Below are 16,134 nucleotides of genomic sequence, written 5' to 3' on the forward strand. Positions count from 1 at the left end.
AACGCCAGTAAAGGCACAGACAGTACTTTCATTTTTGCAGATAGCACAGCGGCATGCTCCATGGTTTCTAGAGGAGGGACTCCTAACGCTGCTGCAGTGGGAACGTTTAGGTCGAGACTTAGCCCGAGCGGCTTCGCATATGCCCCTACCACCAGGAATCGTAGGGTTCTGGATGTTCGTTAGATCTTGCCTAGCAGATAAGTCAGGAAAGTACTGAGAGATAATACAGGAGGGAGAGGAGGTTCTCCGAAACATGCAGGAAGAAGCCTATACTTTGGGAAGGAGTGAACAGGGGAGTTCAGAATCTGAAAGTGACAGTGAATCTGATGAAAAGTCAGGCGAGGAGCTAGACCAGCTCATCAACCAGATGAACAGGGCCTCATTGGGCTCCCACATGGGCTCCCGCAGGCTTCCTCGGCATCCTCCCTCTGGTGACCCACCGGTGAACCCTAGCGCCCCTCCTTGGCCTGCGTGCCGGATTCGGCTGGCAGGACCTTGTGGAGCCCAGCCAGGTGTTCCTTGTTCACAAGGATCAGGACACTGGGGGGGGGGGGGCATGGCCGTGGTTTTACTTCCCCCTTGATTTCAAAGTGATTAAAGATTTGAAAACAGCCGTCGATTCTTATGGTGTACATGCCCCCTTTACGATCACGCTGCTAGAACAAATTAGTTTTAATGCCCTGACCCCAGATGATTGGAAACAGTTGGCCAGAGCCACTCTCTCCCCTGGCCAATATCTGGTCTGGCGGGCCGCATGCCATGAACTGGCCATGGACCAGGCGCTGTGTAACGCACAAGGTGGAAACAGAGAATGGAATGTCGATATGCTCCTGGGAGAGGGAGCTCGGGTGGGAAACAATATTCAACATGAGTATCCTGAACCAGTTTATGGCCAGATTCAACAAATAGGCCGTACTGCATGGCGAGCTCTACAGAGTAAAGGGGACCTCCGTTTTTCCATCTCTAAAGTGACTCAGGGGTCTAACAAGCCTTACGCTGATTTTGTGAGTCACCTCATGGAGGTAGCAGGAAAGCTTTTCCCCAATGTAGAGCAGGCTATGCCTCTGGTTAAGCAGCTGGCTTACGAGAATGCTAACAAATGGTACCGTGAGGCCATCCGTCCCTGGAAACATAAGGATCTAGATACATGGATAAAGATTTGCAGGGATGTTCATGATCAAGTTACTGCAGGGGTGGTACAAGCCAGAGAGCAAGCAAAAGTGTTGGGGGCGATGATTAAAGGCAAAGAATAGGGAGGTAGGATGTGCTTCTGGTGCGGCAAGCCTGGCCACTTCAAAAGGGAGTGTAGACAGGGCCAAGATTCACGATCAACACCTAAACCAGGTCTCTGCCCTAAGTGCGGCAAAGGGAATCATTGGGCGAATGAATGTAGGTCTAGACAGGATATTACAGGACAGCCTTTGGATTATGGTGCTCAGCCAAAAAACGGGCAGAGGGGCCCAGCACCTCGGGGCCCCAGCAGAGTGTACGGGGTGCAATCCAACAGCCCAACATCCTTCGGGCTACCCCAGGAAGCGCAGGATTGGACCTCCGTGCCACCTTCCACCTGGTATTAACTCCGGAAATGGGACCACAAGCTTTAGACACCACCTTCTCTGGCCAACTTCCTTCAGATACTGTGAACCTTGTGTTTGGTCGCAGTTCCAAGACCCTGAAGGGGCTGGTAGTACACCCAGGGGTCATAGATTCTGACTATACCGAAGTAGTTAAAGTAATGGTATCCTCCCCCAGAGGTGTCACTGTAATTATCCCTGATGAGCGCATTGCCCAGCTTCTTGTTTTACCCAGTTGTCACAGGAGATGGCGGAGTTGCTCTGCTCCACGCGGAAGCCAAGGCTTTGGCTCCTCTGGCGATGCCCTTGTCAATTTGTCAGTTTCCTTGCAAAATTGCCCCATGGCCACCTTAACTATTAAAGGAGTTCTATTTGAAGGTCTTTTAGACACGGGAGCAGATGTGAGCATTATCCAACAGGGTGATTGGCCCAAGGACTGGCCCATCCAATAAATTTCACAAACCCTACGAGGACTTGGAGTGGCCAATCAGCCTAGGCAAAGTGCATTTGTATTCTCATGGCAAGAAAAGAAGGACATCAAGGATCATTTCTGTCCTACGTCTGCCCCATTCCTGTGATTCTATGGGGACAGGAAGTGCACAGCTCCATGGGCTTGAAGCTGAGCAATCAGTTTAATCAAGTAGGAAGCTTGCAATCCTGGCATATTATGGCAAGTATGGGATATTCAGGAAAAGGGATAGGCAAAGAAGAGCAGGGATATGTGGATCCTGTTAGTGCCCGACCCAAGATAGGAGGACAGGGACTGGGTTTTCAGCAGGGGCCGCTGCCAAACAGCAGCCATTAAAAATCACTTGGGTGTGCGATGGACCCATGTGGGTGTCGCAGTGGCCCCTTACCCTTGAAAAACTGTTGGCTGCTCAGGAGCTTGTCACGGAACAATTAACCCTAGGGCATATAGTCCCCTCTACATCACCTTGGAATACTCCTATTTTTGTGATCAAGAAAAAGTCAGGCAAATGGCGATTGTTGCATGATCTTCGTGCCATTAATGCCACCATGCAGCCTATGGGTGCCATGCAACCTGGTGTTCCATTAGCCACTGCCGTTCCTAGAGATTGGTATTTAATTGTGATTGATATCAAGGTTTTTTTTTTTTTCTATACCTTTGCATTATCAAGATTCAAAGCGTTTTGCTTTTACATTACCTTCCATTAACCATCTAGGCCCAGATTCAAGATATCAGTGGGTTGTGCTTCCACAGGGTATGATGAATAGTCCCACTATGTGCCAATTATATGTAGCCCAGGCATTGTTCCCAGTCAGAAAAAAGTTTTCACATTTGTGCATTTATCATTATATGGATGATATTCTTGTAGCAGGAGAGCAGAGGGTAGAGGTGCAGGCTGCCTTAGTGTGCCTGAAGCAGGAACCAGCAGCCTGGAAGTTATATATTGCCCCTGGGAAGATTCAAGAGGGCCAAGATGTCAAATATTTGGGCCTGCGTTTGACTGCTCGACAGGTGGCCCCGCTACAGGTAAATATTAAATTGGATGGGTTAAACACTCTTAATGACTTTCAACAGCTTTGGGCCATATCAATTGGATTCGCCCGTACCTGCGTATTACCACCAAAGATTTAGAACCATTATTTTCCATCCTTCATGGAAGCCCTGCCCTGGATTCTCCTCAGACGCTCATGCCTGCTGGGTGCAAAGCCCTAGAACTGGTGCAGCAGCGCTTACAAGAAGCACAGGTCGAGCGTTGTGATCCTACCCAACACTTATCTGTTTTAGTAATTCCAGAGAGTATTCCTGCTGCCTTATTGTGGCAAGGAGGACCATTAGTCTTGATTTATTTACCTATGCAACCCCCCAAAGTGCTGGCTGCCTTTCCTGAAGTTATGGGTCAAGTGATTTTGAAAGCTGTTGAAAGAGCTTGCGAAGCTTTTGGTATTTATCCTGCCATGTGTGTTATTCCCTATTCAAGGGCTATGATTGATGTTCTATGTCAGACTATGGATGTTTGGGCCATTTTAGCATCCTGTTTTGCCTTACAGTTTGATACTCATTACCCATCACATCCTTGGGTACAATTCTGCAAACAGGTGCCACTTTGTTTCCCTCAGATAGTCAAGGATAGGCCCATACCCAATGCTGCGGTGGTCTTTACTGATGGTGCCAAAGGCGGGACTGGTGTAATGATTCGGGTACCCACATTTTTCCCTTAGCCATTGCTGCTTCTTCTCCGCAGTCCACAGAGCTAACTGCTGTTGCCCTGGCCCTGCGCCTTGTGCCTGAATCCTTGAATCTTTTATCTGATAGTCTCTATGTGGTGAATGCTTTGAAGTGCTTGGAGCTGGTGGAATATATTTTACCACGGTCCACCATCCATGAAGCTCTGTTCCAGTTTCGACAGCTTTTGTTGTCCCGAAAAAAATCCCCTCTATATTGGTTTTATTCGTGCCCATTCTGCTCTACCTGGGCCCCTGGCCCAGGGCAATACTATGGCTATGGCTGATGCTGCCTCTCAGTTTTTATTGGCACTTTCATTGGAAGAAGAAGAAGCCCAGCGTTTCCATCAGTACTGGCATGTTAGTGCCCGCACCCTAATGAAGCGTTTTTCTATTGCTCAGGAGACAGCTCAGTCTATAGTTAGAGAATATCAATCTTGTGCTCTTTTTCTTTCTCAACCTCATGTTGGTGTGAATCCACATGGTTTGTTACCCAGTCGTGTGGCAGATGCATGTTACCCATATTCCAAGCTTTTGTTGTTTATCCTTTGTTCATGTATCCATTGATACCTGCTCAGGAGTCCTGTTCGCTTTAGCCCATACAGGGGAGAAGGTGCAGGATGTTATCTCGCATTGTTTGCATGCCTTCACCGCTTGGGGCATGCCCCGTATGTTGAAAACAGAAAATGGCCCTGCTTATACAGCAAAGGCCTTTGCCACTTTTTGTGCAGAATTTCGTATTACACATTCCACTGTCATACCCTATAATCCCACAGGCCAAGCCATAGTGGCGCGTGCTCATTCCACCCTCAAAAATCTACTTATAAAACAAAAAGGGGGAGTAGGGGCCATTCTTTATCCCAATAGCCCCAAACATTAATTGGCCCTTGTCATTTATATTTATAATTTTTTTATGTTAAATTTGGATGGCTGGTCTGCTGCCGAATGCCACGCCCTGGGTTGCAGCATTACTCAGGAACAAGTGATATGGAAGAATGTGTTAACTAAACAGTGCAAGGGCCCGCATCCGGTGTTGAGGCAGATGCGATATGCAGTTTGTGCTTTTCTGCAGGATTCAGAGGCCCCTGTGTGGATACCAGAGCGCCTAATGAGAGTGGTGAGAGCCTCCATGCCAGACAACATCCAAGATGAAGCCCTGGATGCTCGGGTCGGTGATCCTGCTGGTAACACTGCTACCTTCCAGAACACTGAGCCAACAGCTTCAACTGTGGGCGATCGTGAAGGCATTGTCAGTGCCATTACTGGTGACCAATAGTTCATCAATGCTGCCCCCATTATTCAACACCAACGCAACTATTGGACTACTGGTGGTGCCCCTGGAAAACACCACAGAGCCATCCACAAACCAGACAATTCAATTGTTTGGATCAGTTTGTTTTCAAAGCCCCTCATGGGCAAATGGGACCAGACCTTGCATCCTATTGGTGAACCAGACCATTGGACAATTTCAGAGGAACAGCTCAGGAGGATGGGCACATCTCCTGACGGGTCTGGTACCCCGCTTTTTTGCCCACATTCACAATGCGGGAACCATTTTGTGACTGAGAGTTTGTCAGCTCCTCCCTCGTTGTATGGACCAATGGCCATAGCCGCCAGAGTGGACTGGCTGCCAGAGCACTGTCACCCTTGTAGGGTGGCTCCTGGCTGAACTTGTCCGATCTGTTTCTGACTTATACCAATGACACCTTCCCGGGATACAATTTTTCCTACAAGGACCCAGTACAATCAGTGACATCCAGACCTTGGAATACTTGGGTTTTATGTACCATTTATCACATTCAATGTCTGTTCATTTTGATAATTTGACTGCCGAATTGAGGACACAAACTCTTAGCATTAACGCTATCAAGGTGGAAATTGCTTCTGTGGAACCATGGACTAATTCATTGATAAAGTGTTTATCCTTTGCTAAGCAGTGGGCTGGAATGATTGGCGTATGCATGCTTGTGATGATCTGATAGCCTGGGCCATTCACACTCTATGCAGATGCATTTTAACAACAGCAGCAACAACAGGTGTTGTTAGTGCAGGTTGTCATGGCCTTGGCTAGACAAGAATCCCCTGAGGTATGGCTTAACAAGATGGACTGGTAGTCAAAGACGGGTAAGGATCCAGTAAGGTTCTACCAACCTAAGCCAGGCGCCACGAGCCATGTGGTTAGCTGATGATGGGTAAGGAGAGCCTACTCTGGAACACCTAAGACAGGCACAGTCCTGTGATTAATAAAACAAAAAGGGGGAGCTGTAGGGAGCCTGAATCCCACACCCTAAAATGACGGCACCAGACTGCTGCTTCCTCCTGTGCTAGAAAAAACAAGCCACAGCAAGTCTGCTGTGATTGGACCAGGGGTGCATGGATGGTGCGTGGACAGCGCACGATCTGTGTGATGATTGGCCTGCACGGTGCATGCACCGGTGACCTTTACGTCGATTTGCCTGGTTACCCAATATATAAGGGAGCCAGAGAACCGGGGAGGGGGGAGAGAGCGTGCCTCGGAGGGAGAGAGCGCGCCTTGCGATGGTGTAGCTGCTGCGTGGCTGCATGGCGGCTGCTGTGCTGGTTTTGTTGTGTCTTCTCCACAATAAAGATTCCGCAAAGACAACAAGTGTCCGGGTTTGACTTGCTGGCCAAGGGACACTGACAACAAGAAACTACACAATGAGGAGAAGTAGCAGAAAAAGTCATGACACAGAAGAAAGATTAAGCACTAGCCCCGCCCAGAATAACAAAAAAACTAATCTCTATTTCTGAGATGTGAGATGAAGTCATAGAGAAATTATCAGATAAGGAATTTAAGAAAATAGTGATGAAATTCATCAGAGACAGAGAGAAGTTTGGGGAAGAGTCCAAGAAATTAAAAAACCATGTCATTGCAGAAATAAACCAAGTCAGAAAGGGAATTCTCGATCTTGAACACAAAATTGAAAGCCTAACTAACAGAATGAACACAGCAGTGGACAGAATATCAGAAATGGAAGACAATGAGAATGAAAGTCAGCAGCTCATCAAACACTTGGAACAAACCTGGACAAAGCCAACAGGTCCATACAGAAAATGAAGGACAACCTCAAAAATCAAATATTAGAATAATTGGCCTTCCAGAAGGAGTGGAAAAGAGATAGGCTTAAAATGAGCGTTCAATGCAATGATACAGGAGAACATCCAGAACACTGGAAATATAAATCCAGCAGAAATTCAGGAAGGTCCGAGAACCACCCATGGATCTGACCCCAAGAGACCCTCTTCCAGAAATGTGGTCCTCATGCTCCCCTCAAGTGAACATAAGGAAACTATCCTAATTCAAATAAGAAGAAAGGATAAAATTACTTTCAGAGAAGGCAAATCAGAATCACAGCCTATCTCTCAGAAGAAACACTACAGGCAAGGAGAGAATGGAGTAAAACCTTTCAAATCCTGAAACAAAACAACTGCAAACCAAGAATAATGCACCCAGTGAAGCTTTCATTTGCATTTGAAAATGAAATTAAATTCTTCCACAGTAAAGAGAAACTTAAAGTATATGCCAGCATGAAACCAGCTAAAGAAAATCTCCTTAGGAAGGTGCTAAACACAGAAAGAAAAAATGAAAGCCGGAACCAAAATGGCAAATGGGAAGACCTCCCCACTAAAAACCACATGAGGAAAGTCAACCAATCAGAGATTCCAATAGAGGAAAACACACACACTAGCACGCTTACACATGCAGATGGCAGCTCAATATCACAACCTCTCAATTTTATCACTAAACACAAATGGCCTAAATTCATCAGTCAAAAGACACAGATTTACAGAATGGATTAATAAACAGAATGCAACCATATGCTGCCTACAAAAGACACATCTAACCAAAAAAGATGCGAAGAAACTGAAAGTGAAGAAATGGAAAAAGATATTTCATGCCAATAGAAGAGAAAAAAAGGCCACAGAAGCTGTTGTAATCTCAGATGACTTAGACTTCAATGTGACAAACATCAAAAGAGAGAGAGATGGACACTTCATATTGCTGAAGGGAACCTTCCAACAACAATTGATTACTATTATTACCATCTATACACAAAAACACGGGTGCACCAAAGTACGTGAAGCAATTGCTGATAGAATTAAGAGGGAACACACAAGAATCCTGGGGTACCGCAAAACTCAGTTAACAGCAATAGACAGATCATCAAAACAGAAATTTAACAGAGAAACAGTAGAACTCACACAGACAATAGAACTAATGGACCTGGTGAACATTTATAGAAACCTCCACCCTCAGACACAGAATACACATTTTTTTCAGCAGTGCATGTCACCTTCTCCAGAATTGACCACATGATAGGGCACAAAGCAAGCCTCACTAACTTCAAAGACATCGAAGACATATAATGCTCCTTCTCAGACCACAATGGGGTGAAACAGGAAATCAACAAATCAATATGCCCCAGGAAGTACATAAACACCTGGACACTGAACAACTAAATGAGCAGTGGGTCAGAGAACAATAAAGGACAAGATCAAAACATATTTATGGAAACCTGCAAAAAATAAAGCACAACATTCCAGAACTTGTGGGACACCACCAAAGAAGTCTTGTGTGGTAATTTCATAGTAGTTGGTGCATATGTCAAAGCCCAAGAAAGATACCAATTACAAGAGTTAAACATCCACCTCCAGAAATTAGAGAAACAGCAACAAATAGACCCTTCAAACAAAAGGAAATAAGATATCATCAAAATAAGGGAGGAGATAAACCAAATAGAAATTAAAAAAAAAAAAACTATACACAAAATGAATGAATCAAAAAGCTGGTTCTTGGAGAAGACAAACAAAATAGACACCCCACTGGAATGACTGACAAAGAAAAACAAGAGAAAATGAGGATTAACAGCATCAAGGATGAAAAAGGTAGCATAAGAATTGACACTGCAACCATTAAGAAAATAGTTAGAAATTACTACAATGAACTATACTCCAACAAATTAGAAGACCATCAGGAAATGGAAAGGTTCTTGGACTCCCACCACTTACCAAAACTTTGCTCAAAGTCAACATAACACCTGAACAAACCCATAACTGAGGCAGCGATCAACTCAGTGATCAAAGATCTCCCAACAAAGAAAGTCCAGGCCCAGAAGTTTTCACTGCAAAGTTATCCCAAACATTCCAAGCAGAACTAACTCAATCCTCTACACAGTATTCAGAGCAAAAGAAAAGGAAGCAACACTTCCAAACTCATTCTATGAAGCCAACATCACCTTAATCCCAAAACCCATAAGAAAACTAACAGAGAAGGAAAACTACAGACCGATATCCCTGATGAACATTGATGCTAAGTTTCTCAATGAAATCCTAGCCAATAGAATAAAAAGAAATCAGACAGATCATTCATTCAGATCAAGTAGGATTCATTCCTGGCATGCAGAGATGGTTCAACATTGAAAATCTGAAAATGTAATACACCACATCCAAAAATTGAAGAACAAAAATCATATAATAGTATCAATAGACACAGAAAAGGCTTTTGACAAAATCCAGCACCACTTCATGCTGAAAACCCTAGCCAGGGTAGGCATAGAAGAAACAATCCAGAACACAATCAAAGCAATATAAGAAAACCCCAATGCCAGCCTCAGCCTGAATGGAGCAAAACTGGAACCCTTCACACTGAGATCTGGAACAAGACAAGGATGACTGCTATCTCCATTGTTATTCAGCATAGTCCTGGAGGTATTCGCTGAGGCCATAAGACAAGACAAAGAAATCAAAGGAACTCAAATGGGAAATGAACAAGCCAAGCTCTCACTATTCGCAGTTGACATGATTGTTTTCCTAGAATACCTAGACACGGAATACAGAAACTGCTAAAACTTATAAAAGAGTGTGGTAGGGTGGCAGGGTACAAAATAAGTGAACAAAAAACAACAGCCATATTGTATGCAAACAGCCCCCAAGATGGAAAAAGATCTTGCTAACATACCATGCAAAATAACACAGAAGAGTATCAGGTACCTAGGAATTAACCTCACCAAAAATGTAGGAGATCTTTTTGAAGAAAACCACAGTAAGCTTAAAAAAAAAAAAATTGAGGAGGACTTCAAAAGATGGAGAAACATCCCAGGCTCCTGGATAGGTAAAATCAACATCGTCAAGATATCCATACTACCAAAAGCAATATACACATTCAATGCAATCCGAAACAAAGTACCTAAAACATTCGTCATAGAACTAAAAAAAAATAAATAAATAAAATAAAAAAATGACCTATAGGCATACTATAGAGAGGGGTTGCCATCAAAACAGCTTGGTACAGGCACAGAGACAGAGAGGAGGACCAATGGAGCAGAATAGAAACAACAGATGGGAACCTACACAGATACAGCTGATTAATCTTTGACAAAAAAAAAAAAAAGACAACAACCCACACAAATGAGTAGGTCTCTTCAATTAATGATGTTGTTACAACTGACTGATAGCCTGTAGAAACCAGAAGATAGATCTATATCTCTCACTATACACTAAGATCAAATCAAAAAGGATAAAGGACCTCAACCTACACGCAAAAACCTTCAAACTGCTGGAAGAAAATGTAGGAAACACTTGGCAAGAGCTAGGTGTAGGCCTTGACTTTCTAAATAGAAAGCCAAAATCAATACTACTCAAGACCAAAGTAAACAACTGGGACTATATCAAACTAAAAAGCTTCTGCACAGCAGGGAAACAATCAACAAAGTCAAAAAAAAAAAAAAAAACACAGAATGGGAGAAGATTTTGCACACTATATAGTTGATGGGGGCTAATCTCCAGAACAACCAAAACGCCAAAGCAAAGAAACCACTCAGAAAATCAGCACAGGAAATGGGCAGACATTTCACAAAGGAGCAAACCCAAATGACAAACACGTGAAAAAATGCTCAAGTTCATTGGCAATAAGGGAAATTCATATTAAGACATCAATGCAGTAAGACCTAACACCAGTAAGAATGGCTCATATGCAAACAACCGCCAACAACACTTGCTGGTGAGGTTCTGGGGAAAGGGAACATTTATCCATTGCTGGTGGGGCTGCAGGTTGGTGCAACCTCTATGAAAATCAGTATGGAGAACACTCAAACAACTGAAAATTTGCATATCATATGATCCACCATTAGCACTCCTAGGAATATATCCAAAACATCTGCTACATGAGAAACCTACGTGCACTCCCATGTTCATAGCAGCACAATCAATAATTGCAAAAACTTAAAAGCAACAGAAATGCCCATCAACAGAAGAATGGATAAGAAAGCTATGGCTTATTTACTCCATGGAATATCACTCAGCTCTTTAAAAAAAAAAAAAAACGAAATGAATTTCTTTGTGGTCAAATGGGCCCAACTGGAAACCATCATGCTAAGGGGAATAAGTGAATTACAAAAAGTTAGATATCGCATGTTTCCCTTAATTTAACTTGGAACGCTGTCAATTTGTAAAATAGTACCAGTGAAATGTAGTATTACATTGTTAATTAACCCTGTAATGTTGGAAAAAATGTGTTGATGTGATACTATGGCATTTAATTGGTCGAATTGATAATCTGCCACCTATATCTATAGAGCAGAGTTGGTCTCCTGAAGAAACTGATGAATTGAGCTGTGCAATAAGATACTGGACACTATGCAAGGTACATGCTTGCATTAAAAGAAACAAGACTAGATTTGAACTGTAACACTGCCATAAGGTAGAGCAATCCACCATGGGGGAAGGGCAATGGGAGGAGAAGAAGGGACATCAGAGTGTATAAAACATTGTTATAATATTAAATACAATAAAAATAAAAAATGAATAATAAAAAAGAAGGATATGGTGCAAAACATTGGATCCCTCAACTGATTTGTGAGAAGAAAGCTCCTGGCTGTTGTGTTGGGATAAGCTCACCTCTGGCCGTTGCAGCCACTTGGGGAGTGAACCGGTGGATGGATGATCTTTCTATCTCCTTCTCTCTATTGATCTATCATTTGAGGAAAAATATTTAAATCCTTTACCAGAAGAAAGAAATAAAAGATTCAGGCAGCTTGAGATGAAACCAGAAGCATGTGAAGTGGGAGCCTTGGAATATCAGCCTCCCCAGGTCATGTCACTTGACAAAGTCTGCAACTAGGAAAGAGAAGTCCTGTGAAAGAGCCCAGGGTGGAAAGTGTCAGATTGTTTGGAAGTGGGCATTACTGAGAGAACAAACTGAAACAGTTTGTGTGCCTGGAGCTTCTTGCTAAACCTCTCCATCCTCCTGTGCTATGGTAATCCCGTGTTGTCCTTGAAGACACGTAGGCACTGAAGGTGAGAAATCTTTCTCTGAAAATAACTGCTGGGTGAGCCAACTTTCCTTCAGTTGCTGGCAGAGTTCCCTCAGGCTACCCTCATTAAATCTGCTCTTCTCTCTAAGTCCTTTTGTTTCTCAAGTATGCACTATGCCCCCTTGAGCAGTACTCAGTGCCATGAGATTTTTGTCCCAGTGAGTTTTCTAGGTGGAAGGATGCTGTGCATAGTTCAACTGGGATCATGCTGAATCTGTAGCTTGCTCTTGGGAGTAAAGACTTCTGAATTCATACAACAAATATACAAGCACGACTTTTTTATTTGTAAATTGCATAGAGCTTATAAGTTCTTTCTCTGGTATGGTGCCATTTGTGTATACGAAGTTTATTAACTTTTGTGGTCCCTGGTAGTAGTCTCTTATTGGTGTATATTGTCTTGTATAGACAAATCTTTACTTACTTTTATGGGATAACTTACTTACAAATTAAATAAATTTTCCTGTTTGCTCTGGTAGTAGTTTCCTGCTTGTGTAGGTAGCTATTTCATGTGCTTCCATTGCTCCTTCGATTTCCTCTTTGGCATTGTGTAGCCATCCCTATGTCTATATCTTATAGAATGTTTCTGGTTATAATATTCAGGATTATATTTAGTGGTAGGAATGAGGATGTACCTTTTTATTGGTTCAGGATCCTAATGTAAGTCCCTAGAAACTTGGCCACATTCAATATACTGCTGGGCTGTGAGTGCTAAATGCAATCCTTTAACATATTAAGAGATATTCCTCATTGCAATCTTTGCTTTAGGATTTGAACAAGAATAGAGGTCATTTGTACCTTTCTTAAAAAGTTAAATATTTTTGTTGTAAAGGTTGATATACAGAGAGGAGCAGAGATATAGAGGAAGTTCTTCCATCTAATGATTTACACCCCATGTGAACAACAATGGCTGCAGTTGAGCCAATCTGAAGCTAGGAGCCAGGAGCTTCTGCTGGTCTCCCATGTGGATGCAGGGTCCCAAAGCTTTGGGCCATCCTTGACTGCTTTTGTAGCCCACAGGCAGGGAGTTGGGTGGAAAAGAGGGCTGCCAGAATTAGGCACAGTCCCCATATGGGATTCTGACATGCACAGGGCAAGGGCATTAACCACCATGCTATCACATCAGGCCTGCAGGTTGTATCCTAAAAAAATGCTTTTTCTATGTACTGAGATTATCATGGCTTTCATTTTTTCATAGGCTATAGCATGTGTCACATTTACTGCCTTCCACTATCAAACAAACACTGCATAATGATGTTTATGGTGAGCTGTGGGATTTGATGAGTAGTGTTTTCCTGAGGATTTTTGCAATGAATTCAATCAGGGATAGTTCTCTGTCTAGTATCATTGTGCTGTGTGATTAAGCAAATCAATGCGCTTTGGGATTAAGCACAAAATTCTCAGAAGTTTGAGAGGATTTCTGCCTTAAGTTCTTTAGGATATCTAGAGAAGAATTGCTATTGATTAGTCTTGGAATTTATGGTAGAAGCTCCCATTGAAGCCATCTAATCTGAGCTGCTTTATGTGGTCATAGTCATAATTCCTTCATCTGTAACTACCTCAGGTATTTCTCTATTTAGGTCAACTATGTCATCATGGCTGAATATTGCTATATATTTAGAAATTTCTCTATGCTTGTTTGTTGCAAATAATGTTGTAAGATGATGATAGCACGGGGCCTGGAGGTTGGACTTGGCTGGGGAGAGAGGACTGTGCAACACTGCCACTGCTGGCAGAGGAGGGCAGGGATGGGGGGTTGTGTGTGACACAGAGAAAAAGAGTAACAGATTCTGTCTGTGTGTATGTGTGTATATGTGTGTGTGTGTGAGACAAAGAGACAGACAGAGAGACACAGAGAGAGGCAGAGAGAGAGATGGGACTGTTGGGAAGTGTGGGAGGTGGCAAGAGGAGAGCCGAGTCCCCAGAGTCTTAGCTCTGGCCAAGGCCCTGACTGGATCAGTCACTTCCATTGTGATAGGGAGCTAGAAGCCAGGCACTAACCACCCGGAGAACCCCATCCAGCAGTCTGAATGGCTTGGGTGTTGGGCTGTGCATGGTGTGGGGCTGAGCAGCCTGCTCCACAGGTGGTCTTGGCTAGCCTCAGCTCCACTCACCTCTGGCAGCACCCTGTGAGCAAGAGTAGGTCCTGCAGAGCTGAGACAGACCTGCAGGACATTACCCACAAACTGTGTGCAAGGCTGTGGTTAGCCAGACCTGGAGAAGGGAATGTGGCAATGTTCTTCTGAGGATCCAGTGGTGTGGTACAGCCAGAAGCATACTGCTGCCGGATTGGAAGTTGAGGTGGTACCAACAAAGCAGCTCCTGGCAAGTGCAAGTTCAGGCTGTGGCCCAGAGCAGAGCATTGGGGTTGTCCTCAGTGGAATGTGCAACCCCTCTAGTCCTGAGCAAGGCTGCTGGTGTTGTACCTCAAGGGAGGGGAGGCCTGAAATCAGAGGCCTGGTGAGCTGAGGCCCATCCTGTTAGGCAGCACATGGGGCTGTGGAAGGGAAGGCAGTGAGACAGACACATGCTGCAGCCTCCATGTTCACTAGTGCAACAGGTGTCTCCTTGACCCCAAGCAGATTACACACCACTTGAGCTGAGGAGTGTCAAAATGAGCAGGATGAAGATGTGCTGATCTATGTGATTGGCTGGGAGGTGGGGACCTGTGGGTGGGTGTTGTTGCTGGTGCAGGGGTTGGGTGGTGGTGATAGTGGGTCCTGGGCCTGGACGTTTGCTGGGAGGAAGCAAGAGAGTGTGGCCAGGGATGTGGAGACAGTGGCAGGATGTGCCTCTCTGCACAGTGGGCTCACCGTGCTCCCTTTGGCAGGTTAAGGAACTCAGCTGTGGCCAGGGGCACCGCAGGGTATGCTTTTGCTTCCGGCAGAACCCTTACTTCTGCAACAACATCATCTACAAGGATCAGAGCCTCCATGTTAGGGAAGCCATAGACAGTGGATTCGGTGTGTGTCTTGTCCATTCATGGGTCCTTTTTGAGATCCCATTCACACAGGGTACAGGGCTGCATGTTCAGTGCAACCCAGGGATTCTGTGTCTGTGATGTTGATCCAACTTGGACTCATGCCAACCCAACTTTTTGGATTGGCTGATGAACCCCGCTTTTCCAGGCACCAACAGGATTGCCTAGATGAGGCCAACCCTCATATGCATCATCTCACTCGACTCCAGAGCCTTTGCTAGACTCAGGCAGGAATGAGGCTGCCAGAGGTTGGCAAGGGCCATAAACCAGTGTTAGTGAGGTGTTTTGGTGATGTATGATTACAGTAAGCAAAGGTTCCTTCAAAGATGCTCAGGTGATCTTAGGCCCTTCTGGCTTACATGCCCTCCCTCCCCTCCCTTTGCCCAGATCATCTGCAATAGCCTAGGCTCAACGCCATGCTGTACTCTCCCAAGGAGAATGTCACTTCATGGGAACTGTGCCAGAAGTGAGGTGAGTAACCAGTGGACTGGAGCATGACCATTCCCTTGGCGGGTGGCTGGGAAGCCAGGTGCACTGTATCAGTAGACCTCTTGCAGACAAGAGATATCCCATCTTCTGAGACACGCAGAGGTCCTCTGCACCGTTATGCTGGGGCAAATAGGCGGCAAGCTAGAATATTGCAAATCCTTTCCCTTTGCCATAAAGACTGTCAGGTCTACCCTCTTGCAGCCAGGCTTCAGCCCTCGGCCACTTCTTCCTCTGCCAGACACCAAGGGCTTTACTCTGGTGCTAGTGCTGTTGACCTCTGCTACCAGCATCCCACTCTGCCATCAGCATCCCTACTCGCCTGGGAGCTTTGCCAATGCCTGGGCTGCCTGCCTTGCAGATACCCTGAGATGTGTGCTGGGTCTGGTGTGGTTGGTGGAGATTCAGGATGGGCTTGCATTCAGGTGCAAGAGCACAGGTCAATGAGAGCTGGAGCATAAGTGTCTGCACACTGGAGGCAGCCTCCCAGGAGCACATTAGATGGCAATGCGACTGTGGTGAACATGGTAGCAGAGGCACAGGCTTCCAAGACAGCTGGGATCAATTCACCACC

Source organism: Ochotona curzoniae, unplaced genomic scaffold (assembly GCF_017591425.1).
Source record: "Ochotona curzoniae isolate NIBS_2020 unplaced genomic scaffold, NIBS_Ocur_1.0 contig_1835, whole genome shotgun sequence".
Taxonomy (NCBI): domain Eukaryota; kingdom Metazoa; phylum Chordata; class Mammalia; order Lagomorpha; family Ochotonidae; genus Ochotona; species Ochotona curzoniae.